The sequence below is a fragment of the Chrysoperla carnea genome, chromosome 2 (assembly GCF_905475395.1).
Source record: "Chrysoperla carnea chromosome 2, inChrCarn1.1, whole genome shotgun sequence".
Taxonomy (NCBI): domain Eukaryota; kingdom Metazoa; phylum Arthropoda; class Insecta; order Neuroptera; family Chrysopidae; genus Chrysoperla; species Chrysoperla carnea.
This window is the reverse complement of record NC_058338.1, coordinates 62,656,817-62,676,672: the sequence shown is the minus strand read 5'-3', so window position 1 is coordinate 62,676,672 and position 19,856 is coordinate 62,656,817. Positions and strand designations below refer to the sequence as shown.

Sequence of the window (19,856 nt, the reverse complement as noted above, 5' to 3'; positions counted from 1 at the left end):
CTTATGCAAAGACATAAAACAGTCAACAAAATCAATATGTAGATAAGCTTTAAATACAGTAGAATCTCGATAAGTTAAAGTCCAAGGGAAACACAAAATATTTTAAGTTATAGAGGTTTTAAGTTATCAAGTGTCTATGTTAGGTAAAGGTTAATATAGAGGTATGTACATGTTTCTATGTACGCTAGTTAATATAGAAGTATGTACATGTTTCTATGTAGTTACTGAGGGCCTATACAGAGATTATTTATTTAAGTTATAGAGGTTGCGTATTTTAAGTTATAGAGGTTTTGGGCTCTGATGGGAAGGGAACATAGTATTTTTTGAAGTAACAGAGGTTTTTATGTTACCGAGGTTTAAGTTATCGAGATTCTACTGTATATTCAAAATCTGAAGCCAAAAATTTCTTTTAAGACGTCTTGAGTGTGATCTTCGAATTTAGGAAATCTGCACTTAAAAAAAACTTAATTTGACGACTAGATAAGTATTTTTCGAGATATTTCCAAAATCACTCCATAACGAACGATTGGAGATAAAAATATTCACTCAATTGCAAAATTATATAGATTTATGTATGTTTTGGTTCAAAGTTACCCTACATATCAAGTTTCATTAAATTCCGAAATAGAACCAAAAAAAAAATTTTATATACTCTTAAGAAAATTGTGAAAAATGGGAAAAATTTGTTTGTCTCGTATTAAGGTAACAACAACTTTCTAAAAGTAAAATTAAAAAGTAAAATCCTTAAAAGAATCAAATTATTTGTTTTCTCAAATAATGCTCAAGCTGTGCAAGTACTTTCTTTAAAATGTCATTGGGCCCGGTAGGAACTATGTTATTCTTGTTATAATTTATGTATTTTTAATTTTAATCTATGGACGTGGTTGGGTTTCGTGCAGCATGAGGAGTGAATACCGCAACTAAACAACTAAACCACGGACTTATTACGAAGACTATTAATATTTCAAGATAACAAACTGTAACAAAAGTGTCGGTCAGATGGAGTCGGAAACTTTTTTCCGTCTACCCCCACCCACCGACACGATAAACAATTAAATTCCAAAATAATTTTCTATTTCAACCGTTATATCTCTATATATTCTCATAGAACACCTATCTTAGCGCCTGCATTAGTTTACAAGCTTTAAAAGTTATTTTTTCAAAACATAAAATAAATAATATTATTCGCTCCGAGCGTGAATTTCGTTTCCATGACAACGATACACTACTTTAATTATAGAATTAATGGATGCATATATAATTGTGTGGATTGCATTGAAAACTTACATTTAAAATTTAATATTCTTGTTTCACAAATTTAAATAAATAATTACGATAATTAACATTTGAAAAATAATATTTGTACAATTTGATTTCTTATTTTCACAATTTTTAATGCATTAAGTTTAATTAATTAGTGTTTTTCCATCATTTTAATTTGACAGTTTCTATATCATTAACATGTAAATAATTGCAAATTAGTCATAACAGCCCACTTTATCTCCAAAATTTTTCACTTAAAGCGCTGGCATCGATTTTATTATCCCCACCATGACTACGCACACAACGAATAGACTAAAGAATTTATTTGTTTGTATAAAGTTCTTTTACCTACTCACATAATTTTATAATAATAAATAAACTACACAACAGTAAATATGTTAAGTATAATATACCAATAATAATTAGTTTTAGTCAATAAAATATCTATATTTAACATTCTCATTTTACAAATAATAACTCATTATTATTATCATAGTACAGCAAACGAATCTTTTTCTTACGGAAAAAATGTTTGCTGGGTGTATTGACATGCGGTTTTTTGCATTGGCTTCAGTAAATTATCGTAATAAAGTCTATATGGTATAAAGCGGAAGTTTTTAGTTATATCCCCGCGACATTGGGGTGAAAGGGGTTTATATAGTAATGTAAATCAGAAATTTAAGATATTTTTTTAATAAACTTTGTTAGGCACCTTCCAAACTCTTTCGGGGGTCTGAACGACTATCAAAATGAAAAAACCATTTTTTGCAAATTAAGATTTTTAATGACGTACAAGGGGGTTTTGGGATCGATTATCTGAAATTTTCAGTCAAAATGATAAATTTGATACTCTTTTCACAATTTTAACTCACATATGTTGGTCCCCTTAATAATTAATGCCTTTTTTGAAAATTTAAGCCTTTTTAAGGCATCTAACGGGGTTTTTTTGCTGATCTTGAATGATCAGATTGATTCAATTCAATTTTCACCCCTCCTCCCTCTTTTAGCTTGCATAAGTAGATCCCCGAAATAAAATCCCGAAAGAGAGGACGAGAAGCACAACAAAACGACTTTATTCATAAAAATATCTTAAATTTCGGGTATTGGTGGGGGGGAGGTTTAAACTAAGAAGTTACGCTTTAAAACTATAGACTTTTTCCAGGATAATTTTTTGAATCCAATGCAAAAAACGGCAAGTCAATACACCCAGCACACAATTTTTTCATAGGATTAATAAATTCTAGGTTCATTTATTGTACTATTATTATTTATTATAATTCATTTTCAGATATTTATTGACGATTTTAATAGTTTTTTTGCTAACAACTAGTAGCTAACAACATTTTGTAATAAGAACACCACAATACATTATTTATATTATTTATTAACCTACCAGAGTGTAAAGTTGTTCTATTGTTTATTATTCACATGTTTATTTTTATAGTCCAATGTCCTCCAGTGTAGTAGATAGTGGGCGTAAAATAGTCATATTTCGAAGGAAAATTTAATTTTTTTTGAAAGTTTCTGAACGAATTTTATAACTGTTTCAGTTTTTTAGTTAAAAAGTAATACAGCCACAACAAAAACAAAAAAAAAAATGTTTTGAAGCATCCATCCTTACTCATATTAATAATGCGAAAGTTATTATAAATGCGACTGTCTATCTGTGTGTATGTATGTTACCCAATCACGCCTAAACTACTGAACTGATTTACATAAAATTTGGTACAGAGATAGTCTAGACTTTGAAGAAGGACACAGTCTAATTCGGGCTGTTAGGGATTGTAAGACATTGAAATAGAGTTGAAAGGGGATGTGCATCAAAACCTTAAAAAGTTCTGCATCGATTAATCTCAAATGGGAGAGGAGTGAAAGTGAGGATGAATGATCGAATATTTTCAAGTATACTGAAGATTGGGCATCTGTAAGCCATGATCTCGTTGAGAATACTATTTTTTTGTCTAGTACCCATTCTCCAAAAGTATGATGAGAAAAATAGTTCCCAAAATCGCATGTACCTACCTCCCGACAGGGATGCAACCAGTAAAATATATATTTTACTTAATACACCAATAAACTGCTGATAAATTACCGGACAATTAACCAACTGAATGAAATAATGCCAGATCAACGCATATTTTTAACTTTTCACATTCTACACGAGCCGATAAAAGTAACAGACTAGATTTTATTTATTTTTGTTTTCAAAGGTTTTACAAAGAATACGCCATTTGCATTTTAGGTTTGATAAAAAAAAATCACTTTCAATCAATCGACTTTATAAAAATGTTAAAAATGTAAATAGCCAGATAATAGTCCTCTGGAATCATTACTGCCTGACGATATTGCTATTTATTAACTAGCGGTACGTCTCTGATGAAAAAGCTCTATTCTTGTACCCATATTGAAATGGTTTTTAGACTCATTTCCATTTTGACGATCAATAAGGTACTATTAATTATTATATTACTTAATATTAATACTAAGTAAATATTAATTTGTTTTTTATACTTGATTCATGTTTCGTATACACTTAGACTTCCCAAAGCACTTTTATACTGAAATTTGCTAAAATATTGCAGTCATCAAAAAATGAAAAGTCACGTAAATCTTGTAATATTTAAACCACACATAGTGTTATGGTGATGAAAGGAAGCATAAATCGTTGCATACTATATTCTAAAAGTAGTAAATTTTATTAAAGACTCCACACCCCTATAACGTAAAATGTATAATACGAAATGTTGTAAATTTTAAAATTGCTTAACGGTTTAACGATTGCTACAACTAGTTTTATTGTTTAGTTTTTACCGCAAAAAAAATTCAACAATTTTTGTTGTATCAATTATAATACATTCACCAACATTTCAAGAGTCTTTTGAAGAGTCCAGTCAATAACAAATTTCACAATAATACAAATAAATTTTATTGTGTACATTTGACCATAATAGAGAATTTTACCTATAAACTTTGTGAAAAGGTAAAAAAAAAAAAATTAAATTAATGTTGAAATGTAAAATGAGCAAAACTAAAATATACCTATGTGGTATTGCATAAATAAATAAAAGTCTATACAAAAATATCAAATTACTAAACAGGAACAAAACAAATAAATAATCAAAAATATACCTGAAACTAATGGTAACTTGTTATTTGTACGTCATTGTTATAACGAAAGGTACTTAATGTCATTTTATGCGATTTCAATAATGCAAAAAATTTTACCCAAAACTAGTTTTCGTGTCAAATTGATTGTTAACAGTAAAATACCTTATTTCACGACTTGAGTAGAAAATCAATTACAATTGATGTTTTTTTAGTGGTTCACAACTTTAGGTTAAGTAATTTTAATATTAATGAAACTGGTTTTATTGGACAGGTCATTTTATTCCATTAGTGTTCGAATCTAATTTCCACCATGTGACCGTTACGCTTAGCGCGTAGATGGTGTTAGTCGTGCCTGGATATCAAATCTGAATATCCAATTTTCACAGCAATAGCAGTCGTATTTCGCCCAAAACTTGCCGATATTTGCATTGCAAGTGTTCAACCATATAAACGCGTAAACAAATCACTTTACATATTCTGAAAAAAAAGCTAATTGGTTGAGACCGCATGCTCTTGGAGGCCAATTAACAGGTCCATTTTGGGAAGATAATAAGAAATTGCAAAAATTTTCATAAAAATAGAAAATTCCGAAAACTTGCAAGCGTTGCGTTGTCTTGAATCTATTCATTATGAAATAACGGAAATAAGGTCACAATTGCCGGAGCGTAATAGTACGACTGGTTACCAACAAGACATTAATTTTTGTTTACTAATGATTTTCGAAAAATCATTTATGAAAATTTTCATGGCATACTATATTTTAAATAATTTTTAATTACTTACGTCACATCGGCGCAAAAGTATCGCTTGGCTGCTATAGGTGATCTATTTGGAACCGTAGAAAAAGTATAGCATTATTAACATTTGTATATTAAAAATTTGTGACCATCCTTTTTCTTTCAATAATTACTTAATTTGACCAACAATGAAGAATATATTCATACTTATACTTTGAAATGATTGGAAATTTGGTTAGCGTCTCGAACAAAATTAAAAATTCTTAGAAAAAAATGTGTGTCTTATTTAAAACATGTTTTATTTTTTATTAGAAACTATTCTTATTCTTTAAGTGGAATAAATACTTACGTTAGATACTTTTAGAAAATAATATATACTTTTTTGTAAGTCTATAACATATTCAATACCTTTTCGATGAGTGTGGGAGGGCTACATACATTAGTTACTAAAGGGTTGAACGAAACGTACAACCCTTTCAAATTAAGAGATATCTTTAAATAATCCGCCTTGATAGTACGAACAATATCGATGAACAATAAAATTTCTAATACAATCGAATTGTTTTCTGTGTTTACAAATTGATTTTGATTGTATAAAATAAATGTTGGTAATTTATAATATTTTTTTGTGAGGGTTGGTTTTTAAAAGGGTAACTAACTTACTACTTGAACCATCTCCGTTTAATAACTATGATCACTTTCTTAGTTATGTAACGTAGTTTAACTTTAATATTTTTACAATGTAAAAAACGAAAATTTGATTAATTGAAATAATTAGTAGGGATGATAGTATACGGTAAGAAATACATTGCGTTAGCTACAATGCTGGTATGGTACAGAGCAGGCATGGGCAAACGTGACTTACAGAAGTCCCTCGAACTACTAACTTAAAATACGAGTAAGACAGTGACAATCTAACCAGTAACAACCTAGAATACAGTAAGACAGAGAGATACATTTTTTTCTACCTATCTCATTACTATTAATTAATAAAGTTTATGACACACAATAAAGTTATAACAATGGTTACTTCGACTTGAAATAACTCACCCATGCCTGGTATAGAGACAGATACATATAGTAGCTATGTAACCGATACATACAGATACATATAGTAATCACCAACCAGTATGGGCCTGATGCTAATACTGCATTGACTCGTCTGCCATAACTATTGCTAATGTAACTATACCTTCAATACAGTATAGTACAGAATGGCGTTCACACCGTTTACACAAAAAATTTCCTACCGTGTAGGGATTAGTAAGGATACTGACTAACGAAAAGATTTCCAGATACTATTTTAGTTAGTATACTTGCTATTATCCTCCTAAATTCTCAAATTTTTGATTTTACAAAAGAGTTTTGCAAAAAAAACCAGACTTGATAGAAGTTTTAGTGAGTAAATATCTATCCTGTGCAGTTTTTTAATTGCAGACCTGTGTAATAGATTTTAAACAAAAATTAAAAAAAAGCGGGAAGACCAAGAAAAAACTCATATTTATTGTTATTTAAATCATAACATACATTTCTAGTTTAACAAATTATAATTTCATATTTGGTACTTCGATGACATTAATTTCTACAGGTATCCTGCTGATAATGCCCTTTTGTGTTCTTTTAGTGCTGACATTCATAAAAGAGATCATATCAGTGATATTATTATAAGATTCTTTTACCACAAACATACAAAACTATGTCTAATTTTTTAACTTTTTATACTTTTACAAAGTACACCCTTAATCTCGAGCCAAGGAAAGGTCCATTGTAATATTTTATTGTTCTTTCCTTTCAACTTAAATATTTGACCGTAAGCCCATAAGAAAGTGAAATTTTTAAATGATTATATTTGTCTGCTATTTAAAAATTGTAAAGGCAAGTTAAATAATAAATAAAATTCGGTTTTTCACTGTGGCTTGAGTTTCGAATTAATGGATATCTCTGCCGTATAAGTTGAAAAACTTATTGACTACACAATACGTGTAAAAAGTAGCGATCGAAAGAGTCGAAAATGATGCTATTTGAAAACAAAAACATTTTTTGACCCTTTTGACAGCTACAAACTATCTGTTGCAGACTGCTTTTAACGGCAGACAATACCAAAACTTAAACCACAAGCGACGGTAAATCCCTGAATATTCTTTACTATCAAACAAATCCTGAGAAAGACAGACAAATTTCATTATATGGCTCACGGTCTGTATGTTCATATAAATAGAAAGAAGTAAGAAAATTTATTCAAATTCTGTAAGAGATGTCCTTTTTCGTTTATTTCGATAATGGGAGGACAATAATTTTTGATTTATATTAATTTTTACAATGGGAATATTTTTTAAAGGGTACATATATATATTTTTTTCAACCCTTAATTTTATATCTTTGTATAATATCTTAACGCTTGTCAAAATTATTTTAAAATCAATAAATTTTGATTTTTTTTTTTGGTATTTCATTTTATTTCTTACTAAATATTAAATTTTTAATATTATTAATTATTGGTTTTTAAGGATAATATTTTGAACAAGTTCTTCAAAATGATTGATGGTATCTTAATGGACAGATAATTGATTTACACAGCTTGTATAAATTTTAAGATATTTTGTAATATTTTGATATAAAATTCTTAACGCGAAAGAAGTGAACACATTTTGATTATTGACGAACTTTAAAACGGTTAATTACTATGAATTTATATTGAGTTATTCCGTTTTGAACCCGCATTGATTTGTTTTACTATTAATCATATGCAATTCTGAAGACAAAACAATAAATATTAAGTAATCATTTATCGAAAATTTGGTGGAAACGATGAGAAACATTTATTAAAGTAGAAATTGTAATAAATATTTTTTAAATTAAAGTATGACCCAATTAAAATAAATTAAGATTCCAATTTGCAGTGACATCACGAGATACTTTATATCAATATTGCTGTATATTAATTATGGTTAGATACATGGTGTTTCCGCGACACAGAGAAAACAATTTTATGTGCTGAATACTTTTTGCATTTTAAAAGTATAAAGAAAAAAATTTTTTTTTGAAGCAAGGAGATAATTTAAAAATATTATTGGTTTAATAAAAGATATGTGAATGCATTTAATGGGACAATGAAAGCTGTTATTTCGCTTGCGTTAACTAATATCGTATTTTATTGAACCATATTTAATAACATATAAATTAAAAATTTTAAGAAACACCCGACACTAAATCAAGTCTGTAATCGGATTTTGATTTTATTTGTTTTCTTAGCTAAGATGGCAAACAATGAGATCTGATCGTTTCGTCTATGACATCATAGCTTCTAAACAGAAATTGAATCGAAAGTGGTCTTTGTTGTGTTTCAGAAAATCTACTCAACCGATTTAGATCATCACCTCTTTTCTAGTTGTTATCGGGTGTTACTAGCTGTGAACTATAAGCTTCGCTGGTTAAATACAAAGATTATTGTGTCATAACCTTCACTTCATATGTCGCCACTTACCCTACTTTTGTTCGCAATTTCGTCGACATCACATTAACCTCTAAAATTATTAGTGTTTCTCTACTATATTATGCATGCATTATACACAAAAACCTTCCTCTTGAATCACAATCTATCTGTTGAAAAACCGCATCGAAATCTGTTTCGTAGTTTTAAAGATCTAAGCATACATAGGGACAAACAGCGGGAAGTGACTTTGTTTTATATTATGTATTGATTATGTATTTGTTTCTTTTGCATTAGAACAATATTTTCAAATTAAATCAGCAAATTTTACACAATTCTTAAAAGAATAAATTTATTTAGCAGAAATAATACAGCATATAAAAAGAATTCCATTATAGTATGTAGTGTGACTCATTAAACCAAGTAATAAGAAATCAAATATGGAAGAAGTTTACACAAACACTTATAAGAATGATTATTATAATATCATGCAACACTAATTGTTATGATAGATTTAATACTAAATGCGTTAAGATATCTTCTCACATTTATTGTATGACAAGTAACTAGACACGTGTTAGACATAATATATGACACGTGTCCTTATACAATAACATAATATATACATACTATTTCATATTCATAAAACACTAGTTAATGTTATTTCAATTCTATATAACAGTAGTAGAGAACATGACTTCTTGATTATCTTTTGTTATATGAGATTATTTGAAAACTTTATACATTTAAGTCAAATTAATTATTAAAATAATTTTTTAATACATATTACTATCTATACTCTCTAGGTATAGATAGGATAGTATACTGCAGGTATCTCGGGTTTTGTCGTGATAAAGAATGAAAAGAAAGAAAAATTGATAAAAATCATTTGAATTAATAAAATAAAGATGAAAAAAAATCTTTATGGAGATCTGCGATGGTTTTAATACATATATAAATTCTGTCCATTTTAATCTATAATAAAGGCTCGGACTAAATTTTCTTTATCACTTCAGGTGAAGAATACTTACCACTTACTTTACTTACTTTTTTTATCCCTTTAAATAAAGAATTCTCTTTTCATAAATAAAAAAGTGAAGTTGGTTTTTAAAAATTTTTACTTGTATGCAAGACACGAACGTTTAAAATTCTTAATTAAAGAGGAAGATACCCACTAGTGACAACATACGTGGGTATCGCCATAGAGATTACATATAAAACGGAACCTTTTGCTAAAGGTAGATGGGCAACCTTTGAATGCAATGTTTGATTGCTTATATCTTCTTCGTTTTTAATCAATTTTAATTTCACTTTCAAATTTTGTCATGATTTGAAATCTAATTTTACATTTTTATGGACAATTCGACATCAGGATAATGCCATATTTGTTAGGTTAGTTTAAAGTGGCTGTCCTGAGGGCAGACACATTCAGACCACAGTGTGCATTATGATTGCCCCATCTCCGGCCACTACTCCATAAACCATTTGGAGCTGAAGATCAGCAAGAGTGCTTTGACGTCTATAGACTTCGGGTTGTCAAAGAAAAGTTGACTCAAATGAGTACATCTCCTCATGAAAAGAGCTGGACAACGACAAAGTAGATGAGGAGACATCGTTTTCTTCACCAACTGTGACAGCAACTGCAATAATCGTGATGCGCTGATAGGCTCAGTCGTTCAGCGTGCCTTCCGCCTAGCCAAACTCAATTTATGTATAGGCATAAAATTAGCGCAAGCATATTTTTTAAATCACCAGGAATTTAACTCAAAAATTTATGCAGGCGTAGTTCTTACGCATAAGTAGGCCAATAACAGAGAACGTAACCACGCTTTTCAACAAATTTTTAATGGCGCGACCAGCTTAAAATTGTTGAATAATATTCGTTTTTTTAATTGTCTTATTAGAAGATAAACCAAATACAAAGATCATCATCACTTTATAAATGACTTTATAGTGCAGGTGCTGTGCAATACATACTGGACGAAATGTTTTTGCATTTTTTATTTATCTATTATTTTTTACTTATAACGAAACAAAAAGCGCAATAAGGTTTAAGCTCGTGGACCTCAAACTTCGATTCATCCATAAATAGTACCCTCGTATAGTGTTTAACTGTTTAATTTAACTGCGCTTCCACTTTTTGTTCATTACACACAAGTAAAATATTTTGGCTTTAACCAAAACCATATATTTAACAAGTTCTTATTTATTATAGAAAAATTAATAAGGTAAATGAACGTATACATTTTTAACATTCTTATACCTAAAGTATGCAATTATTATGCAGCTTTATTACAGGCTGCTGATTTAAATAAATGTGCTTATAATATGTGTGTAGGATATCAGTAGATACTTTTTATTTCGCTCATAAATTAAATTTTATAAAATATAATTTTATAATTCAACAAATTATTTATTTTTTACATACGAATAAGGTTTATTCCTAATCATAATTTATAATACACATATTCGCAGTATGTGACATATACAGTCAAAATCGATTATAACGATAAATCGGTTATAACGACGAAATTGAAAGATCCTGTCTGATTTCCTAACTAAACACATACATATCGTATCGGCCATAACAACATCGGTACTTACATACGCTTTTATTAGCTAGGTATGTATGTATCAATCTATGTACCGGAATCTTTGAACGTTATTTTCACCCACTTCAAAACATCGGATTGGATTGAAACTTCTCACACTTATCAAGACAATATAAAAATTTTATAAGTTTCTTCGATTCTTCAGGATTAACGTTTAACTACAAAATCTATGATGGTGGAAGCGCAGTTAACATTCCATAATATTTATAATTAACAGTTAAAAAAATTAAAAACACACTTTTTTAGCTACCTGAACTAAAAAGTAGAAAATAAATAATCGTTTACATTACATTTTATTACATTTGATCCATAAGGCTGAAATTTATTTGGAGCATTATTAACTTTATTTCGGACATTTCTACTGTATATATCGATTATAGCGACCAATTGTTATTGGCATTATTCGATAACAACGATCAATGTCTGTACATATAAGTACTTTCACTTGAATGTCCCCTTCAATGTCGTTTTAACCGATTTTGACTATAAGATATCACATATAAATGTTTTAATACATCTGTTTTATCAACTCTATCTGCTTTACAAGCACCTGACGTGCAAGTATAAGTGTCGTTTCCACTTTGATTTTTAATGTTGTGTAAGGTGGAGGCATTATGCCAGTTTGATAAAATTAAATCCAAAACACTAAAGCGAAAATATGTATTAAATATAAGGTGTCTCTAAAAGGTTGTAACAACACTCTATTACAAGACATACATGATTATTTCTTGCTTTGTGTACGATTCTTTACACGTAACTATAGGAAAAGTCGGTTATTGCAGGCACCAAAAATATTGGTCGTTAAAATCGATAGTCATTACAAGGTATATGTCCATATTAAAATGAAAGTATGTGCATATACAGAATGGATTTATAGCCAATTTAGATGCTAAATGGTAAGATATAGAATTACACTTTAAATTAAAAAGTTGATCCTCATAAAAAAACTAACATTTTTTTTTCTGAACCATATTTTCGAAAATCGATAGCTTTCGGAGAAAATGCTACTAAAATATATGTCATTATATCATTTATTAGAAAGAAAACACGATAACTACGGAAAAATGCTGTAGACAAAAGTTTTTAGGGGCAATACAGGACATTCGCCTGTTCGCTGACTTTGACCTATAATTATTCATAAATTTAAAGCGTGTTTTCTTTCGATTAAATGCAATAATTACATATATTTTAGTCACACTTCCTCCGAAAGTTAACGTTTTTCGAAAAAATGTTTTAATCAAAAATTGTTAGTTTATTTATAAGAATCTACCTAATTTTTTAAGTGTCATCTATTCGATATCTTACTGTTTAGAATCTAAATTGACTATAAAAGCAATACAAAGAACTAGGTTCAATCTGATGTCGTTTTTAAGATAAACCGTGTTCACCGTAAATTTAAAAAGAATAAAAAATTGAAAAATTTTGGAAAATTCTAAAAATTTAGATAATAATTTTTAACTAATAAAAGTTTTAAATGTGATATCGTCAGTCCTTTTTGAGAAATATCGATTTATATTGTCCATTTGTTTCCATATATAACTTTACTTTTTGTCTCAACGAAATTAATTCGATAAGAGTATATTTTTTCTTTCTTATATCATTAAAAATTATTTAAACTTTTCTCATAATTTTTAATATTTCTCTATTTATACCGTTGATGCATGAACGTCCTTAAATGAGAAGATAATAAATTTTAGTTTATATATAAAATACTAAGTATATTTAAGAATACAAAATAAATTGCAGTTTATTTATTTAAACACTTGTTCACATGCATACTTTGTTGTAATTATTTAACACCATATGTAATAATATTACATATTACTATTTACTGTAATACATGTTTTATATTATCATGTACAATGTTACATTTGAACATAATATGAAAATATTAGCAATCTTTGATTAGAATAAATCCTATCAACTATTTTACAGTCAATGATTTATCCAATAATATTACCATTTATGAATGTACAAGGAGTTTCATAAGTGGATATACAATATAGTGTAATAGCAATAAAATATTATTTCTGTATCCCTTAGCTGAAAGTACTAACTTTTGTGAATTACTAAAACTAATGAAATTAAAGCGTGCTCTAAAGTTTATTTTTATTGCACGGTACATACACATAAACCAAATACATGCTTTGTAGTCAAGTAATGAGATATTTTAGGCTTTACGATACCACGCAACTAAAAAATATATAATATATTGTGTGTAAGTGATGCTTATAAATTTGATCATATAGATATCGCTTTTCAATCATCAATACTCTAACTATAGTAGTCTCTTTTCATCAAATCTTCGATGAACTAATAATTGAATTAAAATTTTGTTTTTATATCATCGACAACCTTATATTTTTATGGTATTATATTATAAACTACAAGATTGTCTAAATATTTTAGATAGTTTTTTATCACACTCTCTAGATTTTTTGATATAGAAATATCCAATTGAAAAGATAAATTTTATTAATCATCATTTTTTTCTGCCAACTTTGAACGATAAAATGATAATAAAAAGCCTAATGATCTAGGAATTTTTTGTGATTTTCGGAAACTTTGTTAATCAAAAAATGTATTTATAAAGTTTTATTGAAATCTCTAGTATTATTCAATTCTTGCATATCTCCTTAATTAATAATTTAATAATTTTGCATTTCTTATTTTATCTAAGTTAGTGTAAATTTACCAAAAACGGTAGGAGATTTTTCCATTCGACTGGGTGATTTTCTCCAACTCATGGTTTATTTAAAAATTAAAAGAAATATATTTATATATTTAATACATTTTTCAATCTTATAGTAAGAGAGCTGGTGACAGATTTTAACTCATCATCTGACCATGGTGAAGTACAAATTTTATCCATAGTACTGACCCAATACATGAGCAGATAAGCTTTTGTTCTTCCAAGGCGGTCTTGCAGAACGTATACGGCTTGATGTTTGCAATTGTAATTTAATGGAAGACGATGATGCTCCCCTACCATTATAACTTGAAAACTCCATTGTATCAGCAACATTACGATACAGTAACATTGTTTTCATAGCAATTTCACTAAAAGAGAAACGTCAACGTACAAAAAATTCATTCGAGAAAAAGGCTATAAAATACTGCGGCTATCCATACATCTATCAATTAATTTAATTGTTAGATTTTAATGTATTTTACACATTAAAGATGATTATTTTATCGGTTTTCTTTAAAATAAAACTAGAAAAAATAATATTTTTTAAAATATCTTTAGTAAAAACTTCTTAAGTAAATAAAGTTACTGCCTTAGATATGTGTGTAGTAAATAATGTAAGCAATTAAAAGACATGGATTAATATGTTCAATTAAATATTTAATGAGAAAGATATTATACCGTTATCTTTTAAATTTAACCTTTTTTAATACTAAATTTATGTGAAAATATAACAAATGTATAATAATGGACTTTTAAATACCTTACACGGACTTCATAAGTGTAGTAAAATTACAATAAAAATTTGTAATTATTTGATAAAAATTATCAGAAATAGTAACCTTTACTTTTATTCAAATAACAAAGATACCTACCTACCTGTTTAAATACAAGCTTTTATTTATAAATAATTACAAATTAAATTAAAATCCAAATTTTTATCAATTGAATTGACTTACTTATAACTGAATTTGGATATTTTCTCACATAAGTTTGGTTCTGATAAAAATAAGTAAATTATAACATCCACACGAGCTATGGTGGAAACTACTGATAGAATATACTAATAGATATAACTGGGGTCAAAACTCAAATCTCTTAGATATTATCCTCGGTCGCCGGGACAATATTGTACAAGTGTGTTATTTAGAAAAAGGCAGTTTTTAACTAACACTGCTTAAAATTAATGAAGTTGCATGTATTTTAATTTTATTTTTTTTTTTCGAATGAAAAAAAATTTTTTTTTAAATTTATATTTCTTGTAAGTTTATAATTGAAAATGGTTTTTCTAAACTAAACGTTTAAACGTCAGTGACGTCAACACACCGTTTTAGCAAAGCCACCGCACGCAGAAATTATAAATGGCTTGTATCTCAACTGCATTGACTATATTATAACGTAATTTTACATAGAAACAAACTGAAAAATGGGAATTTAGCGTGATTCCGATTGGCTCACAACTTCAACGGGTGTAAATACGTCACTACCGTTATTTTTTATTCAAAAATATAACTCTTTTTTTATTAATAATTAATAAAAAGATGGAATTATTAATATTACAGAAATTACTGAAATATACTTTAGATGAATTATTCTTTCATTTATATATAAATTTGTGGTAAGAAAAATTAATGCAAAATCTCTGTTAATAAATTAATGAGTTTTTATTTATTGTAATAAAACGATAAATCAAAACAATTGCAAAAATCTTTTGCCCGACATTTGACAAAACATTTGCCATTTATCCAAAATGTTATTGAATCCGTTCGATATCTCATTGTCTGCCTTTTAATTTTGTTTCTAAAGTAACAAAAGCCATTTTCTGATTTCTAAACTCTTTTCTGATTTGAATTAGCAATCAAAGATGGTAATTTTTTCAAAAACAACGTAAATATTACGTCAAAAATCTCTTATAAAACTTCAATTTTAATAACGAATATAATTACGCAAATAAAACTTTCGACACAATAATTTCAGAAAAGTTTTAAAAGTTTGTAAGTTTTTATTAGTGTAACCAAAGTAATATTTATATGCGAGATGGTAACCATTATATCTTGATTTTCACAAGATCAATAAGAAATAAAAATCGCCAGTCAGATCGCTTCAACTTCATCAGCATATATCAAATCCAACAAATTAAGATATTACAATTTTTATTGGGGTTGATAACTTTTTAGTGGAGACTGAGAGTGGTTATCACAGACAAAACATATATGTGGTAAACAACACAAGAGAACAAGAATGAATAAGGGTGAAAAGTCTAAAGAACTACAGTTTATATCCGTTGGTGGCTGTATATGAGCGGCGTCAAAACGTTTGTCATTATTTTTTTTTAAGTATTGTTCTGTGACATTCACGCATCGTCGGTGATTTTTATTTTATCTATCATAATTTTTTTCTCAGTCGATTCCAATTCGAATTCTATTTTCGTTTTTTGTGATTTTTTAATCTAAATTTTCAAAGAAAGAAATTTATTATTACTTTCTCCAAATATAGATTTTCGATTTTTCTTTCTTTTGTAATTAGGTTTCGTTTTGTTATCATTTTTTTACACTTTCATTTGTGATATTTTCAAGAGAGTATATTTGACCTAGTTTGTTATGGAAATTTTTCATATTTATTATTTTGGTGTCAAGAGTATGTCAATGTATAGTAAGTACCTTTAAGAGCATTCTTTCTATATGTGTAATATCCAATTGTATTGCAAAAAATAGAGATAACACCTGCCCTGGGGACTTCTACATTTCGAAAATCCTGTTAATTTTGCCAATTCTCATTTTTCACATCCAGGTACAGTGGAATAAAAAAAAAATTTCTATAAGCCCTGGGCAGGTAAAATTGCAAAAATTTCTTTCACCATTTTAATAGGAGGTTAGTTTTACCTACCTTGGGAATAAATAAATTTTTCTTATTCCACTGTACCTGGATGTGAAAAAAGCAAATTGAGAAAATTGACCGGATTTTCGAAAGTTAAAAGTACCCAGAGCAGGTGGAATATGAATACCTATAACATACTTAAATTTCAAATCGATAGAGTATAATCCAGTGCTAGGAAAATTCAATAGTAACTTTAACCAATTTTATCTAGAAAACCGCTTTTCTTTATAACTTTTTTTTCCACCAATGACTATTAAAAAGGATTCTTAAATAAATTGTATATTTTCAAACGCAATCAAAGAATGTTTAAAACTTGTACACAACAGCCTTAAGAGGTGGTGTTTTGTTTCTTCGCATGTAAAATAATTTTTGTATTATGTTAATCGAACCTGTACACGAAAGGGTTGTATATATTCACTCATTCCATACAATGATGCATCATCCTTGTAATAATTACCATTTTACCCTTTGATTTCTGTTAATTTTACGGTACATTCAACATATACTCAAGAGAATCGTCTAAAACCGAAAAATAAATAAAATATTAAAAACAATTAAATATTAGATACTATCTGACATACAGACACAGGTATTTACTTTTACGTTTAGAAATTTCTAGTTTTTTCTTTTCTAGACGAAACCCGTTGAATATTCACCCATGTCCTATAGATATCGTGTTAATTAGATCAATTACCTTATCTAATTAACACGTTTGATTGAGAACGTAATTTAATTAAGATATATCATATCAATTAATAAGATAAAATAGTCGAGCGATGCTCTTCAACCTTTGTCTAATAATGAGACAATGTTTACCAAAAAAAAAACAGATGGTTTAGAAAAGGTAAATTTTTATGAATTATCTAGATCAGTAATGAACATCCTATGAATTTTATCACCATTTGAATAATGTTGCGTTCTTAACATGTTATCCACACACAATTTAAAAAAAAATTAATATTTAACCTGTTGTGAAAAAAGATATAGGCCAAACTTGATACAATAAAGAACGTGAGTCTATGATATGGCAAAAATTGTTTAATTCGTTTTGCTTGCCTTTTCAAGGAATGATATACATAATACGGAAAAATTATTGCAATAATTTTTAAAAGAAAGTCACTAATTGAAAAATCGAGAAGTGTCGTGGGGCACCCGGTAGGAACTATATTCCTTTCGTACCTTGATACATTATAAATGTAGTGCTTACTTTTTTTATTTACAAGATATTTTTCTAAAAATTTAAGGTATTAATTTTGAAGTCAATTACTTGTTTGATTCTTTAAAGAATTTAATTTTATAGCTACTTTTAGTTTTTACTGTATGAATTAATTGTAGTATTGGATTAAAAAAGACATACTTCTGATTTAGTAGTCAAGTCAATATGTGCGTACATTACGTTAGGTTTGATTAGGATATTTGTTATGACATAAGTAACATAAAAATTTTATTGTAGTTACTTTAAATTATCTCTGTTTTCTTTAAGCTCTGAAAACTTTCACAACTCAATTCTTTAAATGATAAAACATAAAATTTTGACAAAAGATACAAATTGGCAGTTATAAAATATATTTGCATTAAATTCATGGCAAGCTGAATCGATTGGAAAAGTTTTAGTTTCCCAGGTAACCTAGATGTCGCTTTTTGGATGTCGTTTTTTGTTTTTTGATGCACTTTATTTGGTTTTACCTCCCAACCAGCAAACAAATTAGAACGATAACGTGCGATAGGGAATGTTAAAAAAAAAATGTTCAACCGCTTCGACAATTACAAACTTTCTATCATTTTTTCACGTAGTTTGTTGTCCGTGACATTCCCATCAAAGTTAATACTGATTATTTATAAAACGCATTCTAAATTGTTCATCTTATTTCTTCAATAATACAGCAATAAATACAAAATATTTACACGTATTTCTATAAATTTACACATGTAAACATAACAAATTAATATTCGCAAAATTACAACGAATCTATATAAATTAACTTTTAGTATACATTTTTATTACTTGCTATAAATTAATGAATTTTATACGTTTAATCTATATAAGATTTTTTTTTCGTCTTTTTTTTTAAACTGTGCGTAAATATATTCTGTTGGTATTATTACACCTACCTGCGGTGAGTTTATAAAAATCTGACATGATTTATAAAATTTATTGATGAATATAATACCTTTACAACGTCTGTGAAGTTAGCTGGTGAAAGAATAAACTTCAATTTTACCTCGAATTGTTGTGATAAATCATGGTATAACAATTTTTTTCCTTCATAATATAACTATTCATGTGCAAACGTCATAGTGATTTCTATTTAGCTCGGGAATCTATATTCCGCATCTATTTTTCAAAGTAAGAAAAGTATACATTCGGTGCTCAATTTTGCCTTTCTTAGTGCGTTCCCTTCATTGGTTTCGCCTTCATAAGGAACTTCCTGCCTAAGGAGATAACCTGCCTAGGGAAGAATGGATTTATTGACTATCAAAGGTACGTGTAGAGAAGGAATTAAGAGCAATTCTATTCTTCAAAACGAAAGAAAATTATAAGACATCTAGTATCTAGACTTGTTCCGAAAATGAAATATATCATAATTTCTATGAGGCTTTCATTTTGCTTTTCTTAAGAGTTTTCCTCACGAAAATTTCCAAAATTAAAGAAAAATTTGGATAAAAATCGTTCTTCCAAATAATTTTGATAAAAATTACAAAAATCAGTGGAAATCAAAATTACAAACTACAGAAACTTGCGAATAAATTTCCTAAAACCATAAAAAATTATTTGACGATTAAATGAGAATTTTTCAAAATATCCTATAAACGATTCAAAATAAAGCTTTTCTTACAAGCACCAATCATAAAATGACCCCGATTTTAGTATTTTTGGGGGCAAAATCATACTCTATAAAGCAAGTTTAATCGAAGTCTGAACCAAATAAATTGTTAGAATTGCCTTTCTTATTTCAAGGGTAAAAAAATTGGTAAATTTTTTTGTCTCCGATTTTACTAGAGTAATTTCGATCAAAAGATTGCAAAAAGGATGGAATCAATTCACAATCGTTCGTTATAATTTTTTTCCTTCGTTCTGCTAACTTTAGTAACTTATTCTTAACGCAGGTATTATAATAACGCTGCGATATGTGCCTACC

At 28.1% G+C, this 19,856-nt stretch overlaps 1 protein-coding gene across 2 annotated transcripts in view; it reads left to right on the top strand.

Moving 5' to 3' along the window:
- Nucleotides 1-19,856, top strand: part of LOC123293396 — a 115,436-nt gene that overhangs the window by 69,857 nt on the left and 25,723 nt on the right. The window lies entirely within an intron of this gene.